The sequence below is a fragment of the Salmo salar genome, chromosome ssa07 (genome assembly GCF_905237065.1).
Source record: "Salmo salar chromosome ssa07, Ssal_v3.1, whole genome shotgun sequence".
Taxonomy (NCBI): Eukaryota; Metazoa; Chordata; class Actinopteri; order Salmoniformes; family Salmonidae; genus Salmo; species Salmo salar.
This window is the reverse complement of record NC_059448.1, coordinates 44,631,825-44,651,951: the sequence shown is the minus strand read 5'-3', so window position 1 is coordinate 44,651,951 and position 20,127 is coordinate 44,631,825. Positions and strand designations below refer to the sequence as shown.

The window sequence follows — 20,127 nt, the reverse complement described above, 5'->3', positions numbered from 1 at the left end:
GTTGTGTAGTAAGCTTTTAGTTGCCAATGTGCCTCACCCTAATAATTTGGTCCCTTTCCCCCTCATAACTTAGCCTACTGTTCTGACTTGGTGGTGCACATGTAGCCTATAGTCTGTTCTGGAGAAATGTCATCATTGAATATTGTATAATCTTTCATTATCTGCTTATATGCCCCTGTTATTTAGCCTACGGTTCTGACTTGGTGTACAGGGAGAATACTGTACGAACGGCCAATGTTCTGAATTCTGTCGCTGTCCATTTCAAAAGTGCCGAATAAATAGTTATATCGAATGCTAGCTCATAAATGTATTAATCGAAATGATGGCTTATCTCTTATCCGCTCATCGTTCCCATATGCCATAGTTTGTACATCTCAATTGTTAAATTGTTTATATATGTCTATCTCATTGGTATCTTATTCATCATTTTAGGCAATGCTGGAATGATTTCATTGTTTTGCTTACTTTGTGTATTATAATTATCTCATGTGCTTTTCTCTACGAGGAGGGGATACTATATAATGTTGTTGGGTCTGTAACCATGAGGAAGGGATACTATATAATGTTGTTGGGTCTGTAACCATGAGGAGGGATACTATATAATGTTGTTGGGTCTGTAACCATGAGGAAGGGATACTATATAATGTTGTTGGGTCTGTAACCATGAGGAAGGGATACTATATAATGTTGTTGGGTCTGTAACCATGAGGAGGGGATACTATATAATGTTGTTGAGTCTGTAACCATGAGGAAGGGATACTATATAATGTTGTTGGTTCTGTTACCATGAGGAAGGGATACTATATAATGTTGTTGGGTCTGTAACCATGAGGAGGGATACTATATAATGTTGTTGGGTCTGTAACCATGAGGAGGGATACTATATAATGTTGTTGGGTCTGTAACCATGAGGAGGGATACTATATAATGTTGTTGGGTCTGTAACCATGAGGAGGGATACTATATAATGTTGTTGGGTCTGTAACCATGAGGAGGGATACTATATAATGTTGTTGGGTCTGTAACCATGAGGAGGGATACTATATAATGTTGTTGGGTATGTAACCATGAGGAGGGATACTATATAATGTTGTTGGGTCTGTAACCATGAGGAGGGGATACTATATAATGTTGTTGGGTCTGTAACCATGAGGAAGGGATACTATATAATGTTGTTGGGTCTGTAACCATGAGGAAGGGATACTATATAATGTTGTTGGGTCTGTAACCATGAGGAGGGGATACTATATAATGTTGTTGGGTCTGTAACCATGAGGAGGGAATACTATATAATGTTGTTGGGTCTGTAACCATGAGGAGGGATACTATATAATGTTGTTGGGTCTGTAACCATGAGGAAGGGATACTATATAATGTTGTTGGGTCTGTAACCATGAGGAAGGGATACTACATAATGTTGTTGGGTCTGTAACCATGAGGAGGGATACTATATAATGTTGTTGGGTATGTAACCATGAGGAGGGATACTATATAATGTTGTTGGGTCTGTAACCATGAGGAGGGATACTATATAATGTTGTTGAGTCTGTAACCATGAGGAGGGATACTATATAATGTTGTTGGGTCTGTAACCATGAGGAGGGGATACTATATAATGTTGTTGGGTCTGTAACCATGAGGAGGGATACTATATAATGTTGTTGGGTCTGTAACCATGAGGAGGGATACTATATAATGTTGTTGGGTCTGTAACCATGAGGAAGGGATACTATATAATGTTGTTGGGTCTGTAACCATGAGGAGGGATACTATATAATGTTGTTGGGTCTGTAACCATGAGGAAGGGATACTATATAATGTTGTTGGGTCTGTAACCATGAGGAGGGGATACTATATAATGTTGTTGGGTCTGTAACCATGGGGAAGGGATACTATATAATGTTGTTGGGTCTGTAACCATGAGGAGGGATACTATATAATGTTGTTGGGTCTGTAACCATGAGGAAGGGATACTATATAATGTTGTTGGGTCTGTAATCATGAGGAGGGATACTATATAATGTTGTTGGGTCTGTAACCATGAGGAAGGGATACTATATAATGTTGTTGGGTCTGTAACCATGAGGAGGGATACTATATAATGTTGTTGGGTCTGTAACCATGAGGAGGGATAGTATAATGTTGTTGGGTGTGTAACCATGAGGAGGGATACTATATAATGTTGTTGGGTCTGTAACCATGAGGAGGGATACTATATAATGTTGTTGGGTCTGTAACCATGAGGAAGGGATACTATATAATGTTGTTGGGTCTGTAACCATGAGGAAGGGATACTATATAATGTTGTTGGGTATGTGACCATGAGGAGGGATACTATATAAGGTTGTTGGGTCTGTAACCATGAGGAGGGATACTATATAATGTTGTTGGGTCTGTAACCATGAGGAGGGATATTATATAATGTTGTTGGGTCTGTAACCATGAGGAGGGATACTATATAATGTTGTTGGGTCTGTAACCATGAGGAAGGATACTATATAATGTTGTTGGGTCTGTAACCATGAGGAGGGATACTATATAATGTTGTTGGGTCTGTAACCATGAGGAAGGGATACTATATAATGTTGTTGGGTATGTGACCATGAGGAGGGATACTATATAAGGTTGTTGGGTCTGTAACCATGAGGAGGGATACTATATAATGTTGTTGGGTCTGTAACCATGAGGAGGGATACTATATAATGTTGTTGGGTCTGTAACCATGAGGAGGGATACTATATAATGTTGTTGGGTCTGTAACCATGAGGAAGGGATACTATATAATGTTGTTGGGTCTGTAACCATGAGGAGGGATACTATATAATGTTGTTGGGTCTGTAACCATGAGGAAGGGATACTATATAATGTTGTTGGGTCTGTAACCATGAGGAAGGGATACTATATAATGTTGTTGGGTCTGTAACCATGAGGAGGGATACTATATAATGTTGTTGGGTCTGTAACCATGAGGAGGGATACTATATAATGTTGTTGGGTCTGTAACCATGAGGAAGGATACTATATAATGTTGTTGGGTCTGTAACCATGAGGAGGGATACTATATAATGTTGTTGGGTCTGTAACCATGAGGAGGGATACTATATAATGTTGTTGGGTCTGTAACCATGAGGAGGGATACTATATAATGTTGTTGGGTCTGTAACCATGAGGAAGGGATACTATATAATGTTGTTGGGTCTGTAACCATGAGGAAGGGATACTATATAATGTTGTTGGGTCTGTAACCATGAGGAGGGATACTATATAATGTTGTTGGGTCTGTAACCATGAGGAGGGATACTATATAATGTTGTTGGGTCTGTAACCATGAGGAAGGATACTATATAATGTTGTTGGGTCTGTAACCATGAGGAGGGATAGTATAATGTTGTTGGGTATGTAACCATGTTTACCAGTGAAAGTTCAATAATAGACCCATGTAATTCCAGTTGATATTTGAGAGAGTTGTTTTGTTTGCACAATGCGCTGTCTGTGCATCAGTATATAAAAGTGGATCCTTCCTGTTTAGAACACATAGACCAGGGACGTCGTTATGCCTATTTTATTCATTAGCTAAATATTCATTTGCCCCGCCTAAATAAATCAATATATCAGTCAATATATTTTCTCTGTGATTTCGTTTATTTTTCGTCAACCGTTCCATCTCATCTTAAACTTCTTACCGGGCGGGCACTTGGACCCGGGGGGGCTGCTGCAGAGGACTGCTGCACGTGCTAGTGATAGTTAGGTCTACTTGTATCTAAAATTGTGGTTAACGTTAGCTACTGCTGTGGCTTGAGACTGCTAGCTAACAGTAAACTGACAGGAAAAGGCTCTGACAGGACGGATTCATGCAGATATGCTACGATGTGATTTTGTGTTAAGTTAGAACACACACAGAGAGATAGAGTATTCACTACTATAAACTTTGGTCATAATCAAACCTTTGTTAACCAATATGTTTTTATGTGAGGCTGCCTGTAAGTTACAGTGTAACAGACGTTGCGAGCTAGCTAACGGTAACGGCGTCTTTTAAATTCGACATAAGTTACGTGGCGATGATATCTAGTTAACGTTGCATTTAATGTAGTTTTGCTATCTACGCCAGGCTATAAATGAGACCGATGATATCTAATTAACATTATATTTAATGTAGTTTTGCTATCTGTGCCAGGCTATAAATGAGACAGATGATATCTAATTAACATTATATTTAATGTAGTCTTGCTATCTGTGCCAGGCTATAAATGAGACAGATGATATCTAATTAACATTATATTTAATGTAGTCTTGCTATCTATGCCAGGCTATAAATGAGACGGATGACGTAACATCATGCACATATCTTTTCATACTAAATTGCTTTCATTCAGTAGGCCATTGCAAAACAATTATCAGTAGGTCATGTGTAGAAAAGGTGACATAGTGTTGATCACAATGTCATTGTATTATCCTCAATTTCTCAACTGTAGGCTAGCTAACGACTAACGTTAGATGGATATACGGAAATTCTTCAAGAGAGGCAGTGCCAGCAGCTCTGCCAAAGGCCAATCCGGTGAGAAATGAAGATTTTACCAGTTCAAACAAACAAATTAAAACATAAACTGATTAATCACCTATTAAGCCTTGAGTTATTGTAAATATGAGTTTAGTAACAATACATGTCAGAACACAGCAGACAAGAATGAGGGAAAGAAGCTGGAGGCTGACAGGGCTTAGGGAGCATTTCTGATGAAGGTTAGTGAATAAAAAAAAGCAAGTAGATGTTTAAGCTTTCAGTTAGATTTGTACAGCTTATGACAGCTTATGTCTTACTTTTGTTAGGCATAAATAAATGATGTTCATGATATCTTAAAGGGTCATGCAGAAAGAGAGGCTTCTATGCAAGGCAGAGATCAACATGCGAGCTGTATAAGTGAGAGAGAGCAAGCATGCCCAGAGAAAGAGGGACAACAAACAGATCCAGAGAGAGAGGGACAAAAACAGATCCAGAGAGAGAGGGACAACAAACAGATCCAGAGAGGGAGGGACAACAAACAGATCCAGAGAGAGAGGGACAACAAACAGATCCAGAGAGAGAGGGACAACAAACAGATCCAGAGAGAGAGGGACATCAAACAGATCCAGAGAGGGAGGGACATCAAACAGATCCAGAGAGAGAGGGACAACAAACAGATCCAGAGAGAGAGAGGGACAACAAACAGATCCAGAGAGGGAGGGACAACAAACAGATCCAGAGAGAGAGGGACAACAAACAGATCCAGAGAGAGAGAGGGACAACAAACAGATCCAGAGAGGGAGGGACAACAAACAGATCCAGAGAGGGAGGGACAACAAACAGATCCAGAGAGAGAGGGACAACAAACAGATCCAGAGAGAGAGAGGGACAACAAACAGATCCAGAGAGGGAGGGACAACAAACAGATCCAGAGAGAGATGGACAACAAACAGATCCAGAGAGAGAGAGGGACAACAAACAGATCCAGAGAGAGAGGGACAACAAACAGATCCAGAGAGAGAGAGGGACAACAAACAGATCCAGAGAGGGAGGGACATCAAACAGATCCAGAGAGAGAGAGGGACAACAAACAGATCCAGAGAGAGAGAGGGACAAAAAACAGATCCAGAGAAGGAGGGACAACAAACAGATCCAGAGAGGGAGGGACAACAAACAGATCCAGAGAGAGAGGGACATCAAACAGATCCAGAGAGAGGGAGGGACAACAAACAGATCCAGAGAGAGAGGGACAACAAACAGATCCAGAGAGGGAGGGACAACAAACAGATCCAGAGAGAGGGAGGGACAACAAACAGATCCAGAGAGAGAGGGACAACAAACAGATCCAGACAGGGAGGGACAACAAACAGATCCAGACAGGGAGGGACAACAAACAGATTTAGAGAGGGAGGGACAACAAACAAATCCAGAGAGGGAGGGACAACAAACAGATTCAGAGAGGGAGGGACAACAAACAGATCCAGAGAGGGAGGGACAACAAACAGATCCAGAGAGAGAGGGACAACAAACAGATCCAGAGAGGGAGGGACAACAAACAGATCCAGAGAGAGAGGGACAACAAACAGATCCAGAGAGGGAGGGACAACAAACAGATCCAGAGAGAGAGGGACAACAAACAGATCCAGAGAGGGAGGGACAACAAACAGATCCAGAGAGAGAGGGACATCAAACAGATCCAGAGAGAGAGAGGGACAACAACCAGATCCAGACAGGGAGGGACAACAAACAGATCTAGACAGGGAGGGACAACAAACAGATCCAGAGAGGGAGGGACAACAAACAGATCCAGAGAGAGAGGGACAACAAACAGATTCAGAGAGAGAGGGACAACAAACAGATCCAGAGAGAGAGGGACAACAAACAGATCCAGAGAGAGAGGGACAACAAACAGATCCAGAGAGAGAGGGACAACAACCAGATCCAGAGAGAGATGGACAACAACCAGATCCAGAGAGAGAGGGACAACAAACAGATCCAGAGAGAGAGGGACAACAAACAGATTTAGACAGGGAGGGACAACAAACAGATCCAGAGAGGGAGGGACAACAAACAGATCCAGAGAGGGAGGGACAACAAACAGATCCAGAGAGGGAGGGACAACAAACAGATCCAGAGAGAGAGGGACAACAAACAGATCCAGAGAGAGAGGGACAACAAACAGATCCAGAGAGGGAGGGACAACAAACAGATCCAGAGAGAGAGGGACAACAAACAGATCCAGAGAGAGAGGGACAACAAACAGATCCAGAGAGAGAGGGACATCAAACAGATCCAGAGAGAGAGGGACAACAAACAGATTCAGAGAGAGAAAGTAATCAAGCCGCTGCAGTAACTCCTTTCAGAAATGAGAGCGATTTAGGTGACATAGACACTGGGCCCAGACAAGTGAAGCTGAACAGCTACCCACACTAAAGTTTTGGTACACAGAAAAGGGCATTTCAGCACTGCTGGTTTGAGAAATACAATTGGGTAGAGTACTCTGTCCACAAAAACGCAGCTTTCTGCTTTCCAGGTAGAGTTTTTGGCAAAAACATTCAATTTTGTTTTTTTGTCATTAATAGCTGCAAAAATTAGAAAAAAGCTTTGTTTATCTTCCATAAACATGAAATGGCACAAACACACAGAGGCAGTGTTGGGGCATGACAATGCTACCAAGCAACTAGCAATCATGGGAACATTGCTGAAATTTGAACATCTGCCCATGCTAGTGATATTGCAGAGAGAAGGGAGTATCTGAGGAGAATTGTTGCGGTCACCTCAATGTTAGGAAGACAGGGGCTCTCTTTCTATGCCAATGATGAATCTAGTGAAAGCACAAATAGAGGGAACTTTCTTGAATGTATGGAGCTTTTGAAGGAGTTTGACCCTTCCCTGCAAAGGTACAATACTCAGAGTGCTGCATTCAGAGTGCTGCATCCGGAGGCAATTTATGTACATTGCTTTGCTTATGAGCGTAATTTGGTGTTGTGTCATACTTGCAGGTCTCTTCCGGAAGCTGCTGAGTTTTTCAGTTTCTTGGAGAGTGTGTATTAGTTTTTCAGTACATCCCCAGTTAACCACATACAAGTTCAAAGAAGCTCAGTCCAAACTTGGAATAGCATCAGCTGAACTTGTACAGCTCTCAAACACTCGCTGGGCATGCCAGCTGCGCTCCATAAATGCAGTCCTGGACACTTTAACTGCTATTTTTGATTGTCTATCTGCCATTGGATCCCCCATGGCTGTTGGTCTGAGAGCAAAGCTTCATAAGTTCTCCACCGTGTATTTGCTACTGATGTTTCAGTCCCTTCTTTCTATAACTGAGGGACTACACAAGTTCCTCCAGAAAGAGACTGTAGACCTGGCAGAAGCTTGTTTCGGCAAACAAGCTGTATGTGACACACTGATAGGAAAACGCACAGATGCATTTGCCACAGAAATATATGACAGAACCAAAGCATTCTGTGAAATTCAGAATATTCTAGAGGCAGACGCAGCAAAAAAGCGCAAAAGGAAAATGGGAGATTTTGTGGTGGAGACCTCCTTGGGTTTTGGCACAGAATTGTCATGTTCCCAAACAATGAAAACAGAGTTGTTGCTCCACTGCTTTGACAGGATGATTTGTGAGCTTGACCAGCGATTCTCGACTGTAGATGCAGGTCTGCTCAAAGGCATACAGGCATGCAACCCGAACTCAAAAAAACGTACATCATGCTTAACTGACTTTGCCAAGCACTACGGTATTAATGTTAAAACAGAAGAGACGTTGGTGGCCAGAAACTTTCTTGCCTAGAAAAGAGAAGCTAGATGTCCTCCCAAAGATATGCTTGCTGTGCATAATCTCCTGGATGATGATATGTTTCCTTCTCTGAAAATTCAGGTTGCCATCACAATTCCTGTTAGCAGCTGCTCCTGTGAAAGGTCCTTTAGTGTACTCCTGGTTGCGTAAGACAATGGGTCAGAAATGGCTTGCAACCATTTATTTAACCAGGTAAGTTGACTGAGAACACATTCTCATTTACAGCAACGACCTGGGGAATAGTTTCAGGGGAGAGGAGGGGGATGAATGAGCCAATTGTAAGTTGGGGATGATTAGGTGACCATGATGGTATGAGGGCCAGATTGGGAATTTAGCCAGGACACCGGGGTTAACACCCCTACTCTTACAGTAAGTGCAATGGGATCTCTAATGACCTCAAAGGGTCAGGACACCTATTTAACATCCCTTCCAAAAGACAGCACCCTACACAGGGCACTGCCCTGGGGCATTGGGATATTTTTTAGAACCAGAGGAAAGAGTGCCTCCTATTGGCACGACTTCCAGCAGCATCTGATCTCCCATCCAGGGACTGACCAGGACCAACCCTGCTTAGCTTCAGAAGCAAGCCAGCAGTGGGATACAGGGTGGTATGCTGCTGGCCAATGTCCATTGAGGGTGAAGTGATTGGGCCACTAAGCCACAATAGTGCTATTGACCGCTTTGCCACCTTTAAAAATAAGAGGTACACTTTGATGCGTCCACCCACAAAATAAGCATCAAAAGAGAGAAGCAGGAGGAGCAGTTCTGTAATATAGGTTATAATATTTGTTTGGGATCTTATTTTTTTATCAGATTTTATTACAATTTTTTTTTCAGTTTTTAAAATCGTATTTAGCTAATTAGTTGATTTTAGTTTTGCCCCATTGTGGATAATACTGTTTAAGATGTTCCATGTGTCTGAATTATTGGGTTAATTTTGAGCAACAAATTTAAATAAAGATTTTTTTGTAATGGTATAATATGACCTGCAAGTCTTCACATTTTTCTCTCTCTCTCTCTCTCTCTCTCTCTCTCTCTCTCTCTCTCTCTCTCTCTCTCTCTCTCTCTCTCTCTCACAATAACATCCAAAAAGTATTTTGGCTAGATTGTACAGGCATTTTTGTGCCTTTTATTGGTGTTGGATGGATGGGGAAAGAGTGGACTTTAATTTCTTTATTTGGATAGAATTTAAGTAAGTCAACCTTGACCAAAAATAATCTTATTTTGATCGATTTTACACCCGTTGTTACTCTAAAAATACGTGATGAAAAGACGTTTTGGGGGCTTTAAAACAAATCCTGGGGGAGTATGCCCAGACCCTCCTAAAAGAGGCTTAGCCCCCCTATCCACGAATCTCTAGTGACGTCCCTGACATAGGCCTACTAAAATAATACAATGTTGTGTAGTGGCTTTACTGGTATGCGTCTAAAACAATTAGTTAAGTTTGCCCCACCAAGATTTACATGTTAAAATCAACAGTGACGTGTACAAAGACATTGGTCACAGATACTCACTGTCTTACCCAGCTGCTATCCTATTCAACTGAACTGTAAAGGAGGACAGTGTGTGTGTGTGTGTGTGTGTGTGTGTGTGTGTGTGTGTGTGTGTGTGTGTGTGTGTGTGTGTGTGTGTGTGTGTGTGTGTGTGTGTGTGTGTGTGTGTGTGTGTGTGTGTGTGTGTGTGTGTGTGTGTGTGTGTGTGTGTGTGTTATGCTGCTTATTGTTATCTAAAAAGGTGTTGTAATCCTCTCTCTAGCTGGCTAACAGAGTCAGATCTGGGACATTGACTAGGAAAACATAATACCTTTTTATAATTCAGTTGACTGTATGGGTGTGACAATTTCTTACCGTTTCTACCGATCTGCGTGCCAGTTATGATTTTCGTATGCACATTTTCGTGGGAATAGTTTCATTTATTTTATAAGTCTTCCCATCTCAAAATCATTGTCATGTGATGAATAAAAATGATATCTAAATTAAAATGATTCAAATCTAAAAGTAACTCCTATTGCCATTGGCAACTATGTAAAAATACCCTACAAACATAAAGCCAACAAATGAAAACATTGCAGCCTGCAGTTAGAAAATATCCTGATTAAAAATAAATCACATTGGCTATGCACGGCCTGTCTGCAAGGAACTTGAAACATTGTATCAACTTGGTCCAGCCCAAAGCTTGTGCTAACAAACTTGCCACGTTGTATAAAATGTTCTGGACCCTCAGAGTTTCCCATGCCAGTGAGCTCAGAACAGACACAGCAGTAGGCTATTTGCGTAAGGGATAAGAAGTAATCATGTAGGACTATTTTTATGATGTTTCCACTGGATCAGAGCATGGCATTTTCTTCCCCCTTTCAGGTGGTGTGGTTATGGAAAGGGAGAGAGCTGGAAAGATTTTTCAAATAGGCTACCTTGAGGAACTATTGTCATTCTCAATGGATGTAAAAACAGACTTTGTTTACTTGCTGTTTGGAGGTGAAGGAAAAAATTGCTTTGAGACGCTCCACAGCTAATTAGTGGTGGTGAGTTAAGACAATCTGAAATACTATGGGGACATTGTATAAGCCTACATTTGGGTGCAGGTCAGGTAGCCTAGGCCTACTTCTATGAGTAATCAGGTGCGCGTCCTTACAAAACACAATGACTAAATTGACAAAACTCATAAATGGAATGAAATAAACCAAAATTTGTTTCTCTCAAGTGTAGCCTAGGTTGTGCACTTTGCAAACAACGTGTCCACTCCGACAATGAGAACGGTATAATACTGTAATGGTAATAATATATTGAACGCATTAACAGAAATGATGGTAACCAAACAAACATTGTAGATTAGAAATGAGGGGAATTAACGGGAAATGTACTACTGGTGAGCCATCCCCGTGGCCTCAGCCATGGATTAGTCCACTGAGACAGGTGTCAATCAAGATGTGCCATAAAAAAAATTGTTTTTTTGCAACTGGCTGACAAATAAATGATCTAAAATAATAATAATAATAATAAAATAATGACCAACAGCCTATTGACCAGACAATCGACCAGTCGACTAAAGGGGGTCAGCCCTAGTGTGACCTCTTACCCCATCCTCTAAGCTTCCACCACAGTATTACAGGAGGAAACGTTCAGGACTAACACACACACACAGAGTGAATGCATGCGTGATGAAGCGTGTGGTTCTTCCCCGTGGTGTTTTGAACACAGCCCTTCCACCCTGATTGCAGAAGGAGGTGTTTTTTGAGACACCCATCCTGTTGACCACTGCCGGGCACGGGAGGGGGATGTTGGGGGTCCAGAAGAGGATGGAGGGAGGAAGGAAGGTATGCTAAGAAGGCTAATGTGTGGTGAGCGCTTTGGTGCAGTGGCTGCTATGCATCACCATGCAAATTATTTATGGTTGATATCCTTGTCTAACTGTCTGTCTCTTCATCTGCACCTACATTTACATTTACGTCATTTAGCAGACGCTCTTATCCAGAGCGACTTACAAATTGGTGCATTCACCTTATGATATCCAGTGGAACAACCATTTTACAATAGTACATCTATATCTTTTTTTTGGGGGGGGGGTTAGAAGGATTACTATATCCTATCCCAGGTATTCCTTAAAGAGGTGGGGTTTCAGGTGTCTCCGGAAGGTGGTGATTGACTCCACTGTCCTGGCGTCATGAGGGAGCTTGTTCCACCATTGGGGTGCCAGAGCAGCGAACAGTTTTGACTGGGCTGAGCGGGAACTGTGCTTCCGCAGAGGTAAGGAGGCGAGCAGGCCAGAGGTGGATGAGCGCAGTACCCTTCTTTGGGTGTAGGGACTGATCAGAGCCTGAAGGTACGGAGGTGCCGTTCCCCTCACAGCTCCGTAGGCAAGCACCATGGTCTTGTAGCAGATGTGAGCTTCAACTGGAAGCCAGTGGAGTGTGCGGAGGAGCGGGGTGACGTGAGAGAACTTGGGAAGGTTGAACACCAGATGGGCTGCGGCGTTCTGGATGAGTTGTAAGGGTTTAATGGCACAGGCAGGGAGCCCAGCCAACAGCGAGTTGCAGTAATCCAGACGGGAGATGACAAGTGCCTGGATTAGGACCTGCGCCGCTTCCTGTGTAAGGCAGGGTCGTACTCTGTGAATGTTGTAGAGCATGAACCTACAGGATCGGGTCACCGCCTTGATGTTAGCTATCTCTCTATCTCTGATTAGTCTACCCTCTGTTCACTCATTCACTTTCATGACTGGACGGGTTAAAGACAGGGCAGTACAGGAGGGGTGACAATCCCAGGGAGGTTCAGTGGGTTCCTCCCTCCTGCTGTCTGTGTCCATATCTTCCCTCCCTCACTGCACCCTTTCTCACTCCATCTCGCTCTTTTTTCCGTTACTATGGATCTCCCACTGGTCCCGTATGTTCACCTCCTCTGGGCTTGTGGTTTGTGATTCATTTCTGTCTGCGGTAGTTTGTCCATCTCTCTGTGTGACTGTCTAACCACGCTTGACCGCCTCTGACCATATCTGACCATGCTTGACTGCCTCCGACTGTGTGACTGACCGCTGTCTCTTAGTCTGTGGTCAAATATGGGTTTACAGTACGCTCCTCTGTTTATTCATCCATCCTGTTTCTGTGTGTGTGTGTGTGTGTGTGTGTGCGTCTATGTTATTTGTTTCTCCACTTAAAAATCATAAAGAACCGAACACACTTCTCCATAGCTAAGAGTTTCTGCACTGTGGTCATGTTCCCCATTTCCAGTTTCCCGGAGGGAAATTCTATTCCTATTCAATGTTGGGAATATTGAGTCAGGCAGTGAGAGGGCAGCCATTGCTCAGGGGCCTTAGAATAGGGGTCCCATCATTGGAGATGAGGGAAGAGGGTATACCCGACACGCCTGGTGCCCAAATGTATGACGCATGTTGTGCAGCGAGAGTCGAGTGGAGACGTATGGATTCTGTTCAGTCAGTCGTCCTGATAATCCCCTCCCAGCTAGCTAGTTTATAGACGTGGCTAGAAACAATTTGGAACAAATTGGTTACTTTAGCTACTACCGGGGACGTATGATACATCTACCTGCTGGGAAGCAACTCACGTTGGCGAGGACTTGCCTCTTCGCTCGACCATATTGCTTCGTTCCGAGAGACCTGCATGATCACACAGCAGTCTAAATGACCCTTCGACCTACTCAAGGACCTGTACTCAAAGCTAACGCGATCAATAGACCACACACAGCGATAGAACTCTAATCAACTACAGACAAACTAAACCACTCATCTGTCCAGTTAGTGTTCTGATTATTGCATTATATCATGAAGCTGTAGCACCACTATTTTATGTCCACAATAGGTTGTTGTGTATGTTGGGAGACTTATATACACTGAAAGAATGTATAAATGCAACATGCAACATTTTCAAAGATTTGACTGAGTTACAGATCATATAAGGAAATCATTCAATTGAAATACATTCATTCGGCCCTAATCTATGGATTTCACATGACTGGGAATACTGATATGCATCTTTTGGTCACTGATACCTTTTTAAAAAAGGTAGGGGCGTGGATCAGAAAAACAGTCAGTTACTGGTGTGACCGCGATTTGCCTCATGCAGAGCGACACATCTCCTTCCCATAGAGTTGATCAGGCTGTTGATTGTGGCCTGTGGAATGTTGTCTTACTAATCTTCAATGGCTGTGCAAAGTTGCTGGATATTGCCGGGAAATGGAATACGCTGTCGTACATGTTGATCCAGAGCATCCCAAACATGCTCAATGGGTGACATGTCTGAGAATGCAGGCCATGGAAGAACTGGGACATTTTCAGCTTCCAGCAATTGTGCACAGATCCTTGCGACATGGGGCCGTGCATTATCATGCTGAAACATGAGGTGATGGAGGCGGATGAATGGAACAACAATGGGCCTCATGATCTCGTCACTGTATCTCTGTGCATTCAAATTGCCATCGATATAATGCAATTGAGTTCGTTGGCCATAGCTTATGCCTGCCCATACCATAACTCCACCACCACCATGGGGCACTCTGTTCACAATGTTGACATCAGCAAACCACTAGCCCAAACAACACCATACCCGCTGTCTGTATCTGCCTGGTACAGTTGAAACCAGGATTCATCCATGAAGAGCACACTTCTCCCATGTGCCAGTGGCCATCGAAGCTTTTGCCCACAGAAGTCAGTTCCGACACCGAACTGCAGACAGGTCAAGTCCCTGGTGAGGACGATGAGCACGCAGATGAGCTTCCCGGAGCTGGGTTTCTGACAGTTTGTGCAGAAATTGTGCAAACCCACAGTTTCATCAGCTGTCCGGGTGGCTGCTGTCAGATGATCCCGCAGGTGAATAAGCCGAATGTGGAGGTCCTGGGCTGTTGTGTTTACATGCCGGTTGGATGTACTGCCAAATTCTCTAAGACGACGTTGGAGGTGGCTTATGGTAGAGAAATTAACATTAAATTCTCTGGCAACAGTTCTGGTGGACATTTCTGCAGTCAGCATGCCAATTGCACTCTCCCTCAAAACTTGAGGCATCTGTGGCATTGTTGTGTGACAAAACTGCACATTTTAGAGTGGCCTTTTATTGTCCCCAGTACAAGGTGCACCTGTGTAATGATCATGCTGTTTAATCAGCGTCTTGATATGTCACACATGTCAGGTGGATGGATTATCTTGGCAAAGGAGAAATGCTCACTAGCAGGGATGTAACGTTTGAGAGAAATAAGCTTTTTGAGCATATGGAACATTTCCAAGATCTTTTATTTCAGCCCAAGAAACATGGAATCGACATTTTACATGTTGCGTTTATATTTTTGTTTAGTGTAGTTTAAAGAGCCATACTAGCGTGGTCTTATATGTACCGTGAGGTGCAAAACTGATGGTTGTTCCCATGCCACAATGAGGGTGTGTTTTATGTTCATGTTAGTAATTCTCAATAAAGGATTAAAGGCCCACAGCTAAATGAATAAAGAGGAGAAACGAGCAGCCTATCATATCAACTGTTCTGATTGTGTTCAGCTAGCCTTTCCCTGTGGACGCTCACACACACGCACACATGCACACACACGCTATATAAATCCAATTATTAACAGACTTGCGTCCCCCACATATGCACCAACACACACGCATTACCATCCGACACACATTTGACAGGCTTTTGTTTAATAAAGTTGCGCTAGCGTGCCTAAACATCTGTCTTCTGTGCTCCAGCTCTAATTCTGCTGAGTCCTAACTCATCTTCAGGACTTCAGTACTTCAGCTCTGAGTATCAGAGATACAACACACACTTCTAAATATACACGGACAGACAAGACACTCACGGGAGATATGAAAAGTCTGCGGGAGGTCTATCTCCCGCTAGACATAATCAAACCGACAGAGGGATCAGTGTGTGTGTGTGTGTGTGTGTGCGCGTGCGTGCGTGCGTGCGTGCGTGCGTGCGTGCGTGCCAGCGCATGTACACATCAGTGTGTGCTCATGCACATTAGTGACTGTGTGGGTTTTTGTGTGTTACTGACCGTGTGTGTGCGTGACAGTGGCAAGTGAATTGATGCTCTCTGTGTGTAGGTAAGATTAGCAGCAGATTAATCCTCCAGTATCCCATAATCCCTTGCTGATAGATGGCTGCAGATGTTGTGTGATTACAGACCCGCTGAGCTTGTGCAGAACGGACTACTATTTATAGTGAGGCTGTATGTAATCAAACTCACAGTGAATATAGTGCTTCCCAATATACACTCCAGCAACTCCTTCAATGATGGTCTTACATGACATATGTATGCCAACTTTGGATCTGATTTAGTATCTTGTTATTCTGGGCTCACTGTTGTGTGTTGCTGTAGTTTCTACTTGGTTTGTGATGCTTGACTTCCTAGAATCCTTTGCATGTCAGAAGCTGTTATGGGTGGGATTTGGGAGGGAGGGAGGCTGGCTCTTGTCACATTCGTCGTAGGAAGGAGACCAAAGCGCAGCGTGGGTATTGTTCCACATCTTTTATTTTAATGTGCAACTTTGCAAAACAAACAATAAACTACAAACAAAACACAAACCGTGACAAAAGAGTTGCAACATGCACTAACTCAAAATAATCTCCCACAAACACAGGTGGGAAAAACAACTACTTAAATATGATCCCCAATTAGAGACAATGATGACCAGCTGCCTCTAATTGGGGATCATACAAAAATCCCAACATAGAAAAAAGAAACTAGAACCAAAACAACATAGAACTAGATAACCCCCCCCCCAGTCACGCCTGACCTACTCTACCATAGAAAATAAGAGCTCTCTATGGTCAGGACGTGACAGTACCCCCCCCCAAAGGTGCGGACTCCGGCCACAAAACCTGAAACCAAAAGGGAGGCTTAGGGGGGGTGTCTAGTGTTGGTGGCGGCTCTGGTGCAGGACGAAGAACCTTCTCATCCTGCAGATCCGCCAGCATAGGAGGTGGCTCTGGTGCAGGACGAAGAACCCTCTCATCCTGCGAACCCGCCAGCATCGGTGGCGGCTCTAGACTGCCGACCGACGCTGGAGATTCCGGACTACGGACCGTTGCTAGAGATTCCGGACTGCGGACCGTCGCTGGAGGCTCTGGACTGGGAACTGTCGCCGGAAGCTCTGGACTGGGAACTATCGCCGGAAGCTCTAGACTGGGAACTGTTGCCGGAAGCTCTTGAACGGGAAGGCGCACTGGAGGCCTGATGCGTGGGGCCGGCACAGGTGGCGCCAGACTGGTAACACGCACCTCAGGGCGAGTGCGGAGAGCAGGCACAGGACGCACCGGACTGGGCAGGCGCACTGGAGGCCTAGTGCGTGGAGCTGGGACAGGTGGCACCAGACTGTTGACACGCACTTCAGGGCGAGTGCGAGGAGCAGGCACAGGACGTACTGGACTGGGGAGGCAATCTCGGGAGGCCTGATGCGTGGGACCGGTACAGGTGGCACCGGACTAGTGACACGCACTTCAGGACGAGTGCGGGGAGCAGGCACAGGACGTACTGGACTGAGGACACGCACTTCAGGGAGAGTGCGAGGAGGAGGCACAGGACGTACTGGGCTGTGGAGGCGCACTGGAGACCTGGTGCATAGAACCGGTGCAGGATATACTGGACCGTGGAGGCGCACTGGAGGTCTGGAGCATAGAGCTGGCACAACCCGTCCTGGCTGAACACTAACTTTAGCCCGGCAAGTGCAGGGCGCTGGCACAGGACGAACTGGGCTGTGAATGAGCACTGGCGACACAGTGCGTAGAGCTGGCGCAGGATATCCTGGACCGAGGAGGCGTACTGTAGACCAGGAGCGCTGAGCCGGCATAAACCGTCCTGGCTGAATGCTCACTTTAGCCCAGCAAATGTGGGGCGCAGGCACAGTGCGCACCGGGCTATGAATGCGCACTGTACATACCGTATAACACGGTGCCTGACTGGTCATGCGCTCCCACAGTAAGCACGGGGAGTTGGCTCAGGTCTAAACCCTGACTCTGCCAATCGTCGTCCCCGAAAACTCACACCCTAAGAGGAGGAGGGATGTTAGGTCTCCTGCTGTATGAGAGATGGTGCTGATGGAAGATGAAGGGTGGTGTGTGTTACGCTCGGAGTGTGTGTGTTTGGATGTTTGTGGAACACACAGACGCTCTCACAAACTCTGGGTACAGGCTGGAGACGGCCTGGCCCCAGTGGTATTTAAATAGGCACCCTTACCACTCTGTGCATTAACAAGCGGGAGGGGAGGGAGGGAGGGAGGGAGAGAAAGGGGGTATTGGGGAGAGCAAGAGGGAATGAGAGAGACTGATACAGAAAGTCAGTGGTGGTGGGGTGATGTGGTGAAAGAGAGAGAGAAAACAAACCAATTTTGATAAACTCCCATATCTATTGGGTGAAATACCACAGTGTGCCATCACAGCAGCAAGATTTGTGACCAGTTTATTTATTTTCCCTTTTGTACTTTAACTATTTGCAAATCATTACAACACTGTATATATATGACATTTGTAATGTCTTTATTCTTTTGGAACTTCTGTGAGTGTAATGTTTACTGTTAATTTTTATTATTTATTTCACTTTTGTTTATTGTCTACTTCACTTGCTTTGGCAATGTTAACATATGTTTCCCATGCCAATAAAGCCCTTAAATTGAATTGAATTGAGAGTGTAGGAGAGAGTGGTGGGAGAGAGAGAGTGGTGGGAGAGAGAGAGTGGGGGAGAGAGAGAGTGGTGGGAGAGAGAGAGTGGTGGGAGAGAGAGAGTGGTGGGAGAGAGAGAGTGGTGGGAGAGAGAGAGTGGTGGGAGAGAGAGAGTGGTGGGAGAGAGAGAGTGGTGGGAGAGAGAGAGTGGTGGGAGAGAGAGAGTGGTGGGAGAGAGAGAGTGGTGGGAGAGAGAGAGTGAGTGAGGATTGTGTCTTTTGACCCTTCTGAACTCTCAGAAACAGCTCAAACAGCTAAATCTCTGATCCCTTTAACAACAATCCAGCTGACCATAGCCCATATTATCATCCATACCTGTTTATTTCTGCTTGGTAAAGTCCATCATAATAAAGCAGATACAGTAGATGAGGAAGGTCAGATCAGGGTCGTGTGTGTGTGTGTGTGTGTGTCTAAGCGTTCAGCACAAAGGAAATGAGCTGAGAGGGCATTTGATGATTGTAGCCAATCAGAAGGGTGCAGGTGAGATGAGGGGGTTGCCATGGATACATCTCCCCGGGCTGTGACACAGGTGTGCTGGCAGGTGGGCCTGCTGGTCCACGTAGTGGGTACACTCAACTGTACTCCGTACATTGTAATCCTGATGGCTTTGCTGTATATCAAGAAGCCTGTGTGTGTGTGTGTGTGTGTGTGTGTGTGTGTGTGTGTGTGTGTGTGTGTGTGTGTGTGTGTGTGTGTGTGTGTGTGTGTGTGTGTGTGTGTGTGTGTGTGTGTGTGTGTGTTTCTGTGCGTGGAAGGGGAAGGTGATCAGTCTATTAACACACACCAGACTTAGACAGGATTACTAGCAGATTAAATAGAGCGGTGTGTGTGTGTGGACCTGGAGGTACTGAAGCAAAATCTGTAGATCAGGTATGTGTGCTGGTTTGTAAGCTACTTGTGTGTGGGAAATAGGATGAACTGTTTGGAGATTTAAAGGCTCAGGGAGAGTAGCTTTGCTCACTTTCTCTCTCTGTCTCTCTATCTATATATCTCTCTCTGTCTCTCTATCTATATATCTCTCTCTGTCTCTCTATCTATATATCTCTATCTGTCTATCTGTCTGTCTGTCTGTCTGTCTGTCTGTCTGTCTGTCTGTCTGTCTGTCTGTCTGTCTGTCTGTCTGTCTGTCTGTCTGTCTGTCTGTCTGTCTGTCTGTCTGTCTGTCTGTCTGTCTGTCTGTCTGTCTGTCTGTCTGTCTGTCTGTCTGTCTGTCTGTCTGTCTGTATATGTCTGTATATGTCTATCTCTCATCATCTTACTGTCTGTACATATTAGGTCGACAGCCCATAGATGCAGTAGAGGATAAATGAGAATGATTGAGTGAGAGCAATCAGTGTTTGTGTGTGTGTGTATTCTGCTCAAAGTAATTGCCTGTTTATATGATGCACACTGTAGGGAGCAGGAATTAACTGAATTATAATGAAGCTGCTTTCACAGCCAGGTGACAGGTCACCCATCACACTGAGGTGTGTGTGTGTGTATAGGGGCATCTCTTCCCCCTCTCCTACTGAAGGTAAGGTATAATGGACTGTCTGCGGTAGTTTGTTACACTAACAAGCACTCAGCTCTCATCCATTCCCCAGGTGACAGAAAAGGCTATTATTTGTCCACAACACGCAGCACAAACAGGAAACGATGCACTGGGTTAGATACAAAGATACAGAAAGTGGGTGT

General features: G+C 44.5%; 1 protein-coding gene across 1 annotated transcript in view; it reads left to right on the top strand.

Moving 5' to 3' along the window:
- LOC106609345 (carbohydrate sulfotransferase 11) overlaps positions 1-20,127 on the top strand; it is an 82,454-nt gene that overhangs the window by 25,492 nt on the left and 36,835 nt on the right. The window lies entirely within an intron of this gene.